Source organism: Pinus tabuliformis, chromosome 6 (genome assembly GCF_031772625.1).
Source record: "Pinus tabuliformis cultivar Carrire ecotype Pingquan chromosome 6, CPIR1, whole genome shotgun sequence".
Classification (NCBI taxonomy): Eukaryota; Viridiplantae; Streptophyta; class Pinopsida; order Pinales; family Pinaceae; genus Pinus; species Pinus tabuliformis.
In genome coordinates this window covers 55,962,560-55,965,065 of record NC_142292.1, presented here as the reverse complement: position 1 = coordinate 55,965,065, position 2,506 = coordinate 55,962,560, and the positions used below count along the sequence as shown (strand labels likewise).

The window sequence follows — 2,506 nt, the reverse complement described above, 5'->3', positions numbered from 1 at the left end:
AGATCAAGTTGGCCTAGAAGCTATCAAGTCGGCCTAAGTGAAGAGCCACGTCTACCCCTTGAAGAGGCCTATATAAAGAGAGGAACTCGTCCTCCAAAGGATCACTCACTCATCTCTCATTCTATGCGAAGAAGAGGATGAAGAAGAGGTTGAAGAAGAGGACGAAGAAGAGGTCAAAGGAAGTCAAAGTGTTTGGGCTAGTTCTCTCTCCCATGTGCAAGTTGAAGCTAGGGTTTCTGCGCAAGGGTTATATCTAGTTCGATCTTGGAAGGAAGAGAGAAAATAAGTCAAGCGAAGGTCACTTAGGGTATCTCTCTAGCCCTAAGTCTCAAGGAAAGGCAAGCGAAGGGAAGAAGAGGCTCTAAGAAGAAGATCAAAGTCTTCAAGTGTGGCAGCAACAGTTGCAACAGTTGCCGGGCAGACAAAATTTCAGCTCTGCTGTTGGAGGTCGAATTTCTTGCCACAAGAGGTCGAGTTGGTGGTTGATATTGATCTTGGAGGGTATTTGTCCGAGTCATAAGGTCTTGGTATTTGTCAATTTAAGGATCTATAAGAAGAGAAGAGATTTAAGGGTTTTCCCTTCATGAGGAGGGGTTTTGGCCTCGACTTGTAGCCTATATACTGTGTCACTGTTCTTATTGTTTTGGTCGCTGTTTGATGTATCTCACATTATAATAATAAGGAACAAAGCTAATAAGGAAAAAGGAGACACAAATAGTTATCAAGTTAAAGAGAATTAACATATTCATTTCCCTATTGAATTCTCAACAAATGGCTCGAGTTTTATGTCAAATTTATGAAAGTCACATTAAAATTGTAAGATATGTAGTTTTCAACTAACTGAAAATATCATGCTGCAAATATGAATGCACTCTATTGATGTCAGGGTACGATAAAATGAACTGTATGGACTGTCATAAACTTTGACATGGGCTAAATTAGGGCATGACACCCTAAAATCCATAACGCATGCTGCAATGTAATGAATATTATCTTGAATTAACACTTCCACCAATGCATTATCACATCTATTCGTTTCATTTATCATTGCCTATGTAGACAGGTCCAACGTCTGTAATGATCCTCTTTCATCTGAATCTGCTTCACATGCAAACGTTGGAAATATCATTGTAATGCATCCCAATCCAACGCGTAATCTGGAATATTATCAAGGCATTCAATGTAATATCCTGTCATTCACGCCACAATGTTTGTTTATTCAGGTCCATTGGTCGCTTCCCCTTGGCATTGTTTTGATGTCTATCCATCCAGAATCGTAGTTGAGATTTCTACGTTGGGATTATAGTCTATGTGTATGAACACCATTTTCCTCATTGACATTTACAGAAAATAGCCCATGTGCTACTCTATTCAGCTCGTTGTCGCGAGTTTGTGGCATCTATCTCCTCATAGTTAAGAATTCCAACTAGGATAGCCATTTCAACAACATTCCTTGGAATGCTAGCTTTTTAATTGCATTATTTTATGAGATTTTCTTTACAAGTGATCCCAATTAGTAGGCCTCCTGTGACAAGATGGTCCAACGTGCCTGTAAATGTTGTTTTGTCTCAGTTTTCTTTCTGATCCAAAGAATATTTTCACCACCGATGTGAATATATTCATTCATATGGACACCATATGCCTTGGTTTCAAAGAATAGAGCAGGCGTACATTCCAATGAGAACATCAATTTTGTGCCAAATGCAAAAGCCACTCGATACAACTCATTTTTCAAAAATAGGAATCACATCTTCTTTATGTAACCACTTAATGGCCCCTTTTATCGCTTTAGTTCTTTCATTTGGTATTTTTAACTAATGATATAGAGTGATATATCCACTTGTGCAGGTTCCATTGGTAAACAACCAATGTTGAGGTCAAATTTGTTTACTAGTGTAAGAATATTTTGAAACTGTTTTAGGTGTGCTACACATTCACACTTTGTCAACAAATTTATCCAAGGCCAAGTCCCAGGGGGCTTGTTTCTCATCCTAATCCATTCCATTGATGAGCATCTTCTCTATGCTCAATCCACCATCTCTAGTACTACAAACCAATCTGATTTTGTTTAATGGAAACTTGTTAAAGTGTGTCATGAATGAAGTACATATTCTGTTACTCAATACAATGTGGGTTAACATGGAATGATTCACAACATATTGGTGCCAATGTATTTTAAAAGTGATGGATTTGGAAACCGTGATGTCCACTTAAAACCATGAGTCATATATGGAAAAAAATATTGGAGATCTAGTAGCTGCTTTCAATTTACTCTCAAAATAACTGATGTTTATATGATTTTCCTTTCTTTTGTATTTTCCTACTTCTTTGCATAAAAATATCATGGCAAACTACACACAACCCATAGAGCCTCTGAATCACATTTATTGGCTAATCATGCCTTTAAGGAACACTGCCTTCCCATGAGGTACCACTGCTCTAACATGAATGCTGACAATACTGTTCCTTGCTTCATGAGCAACTCCCCCTGAGATCATGATGAATT

At 37.9% G+C, this 2,506-nt stretch overlaps 1 pseudogene; it reads right to left on the bottom strand.

The window, feature by feature from the left end:
- Positions 1-1,367: 1,367 nt before the first annotated feature.
- LOC149257198 (nudix hydrolase 20, chloroplastic-like) lies at positions 1,368-2,096 on the bottom strand (annotated as a pseudogene).
- Between the last annotated feature and the right edge of the window lie 410 nt (positions 2,097-2,506).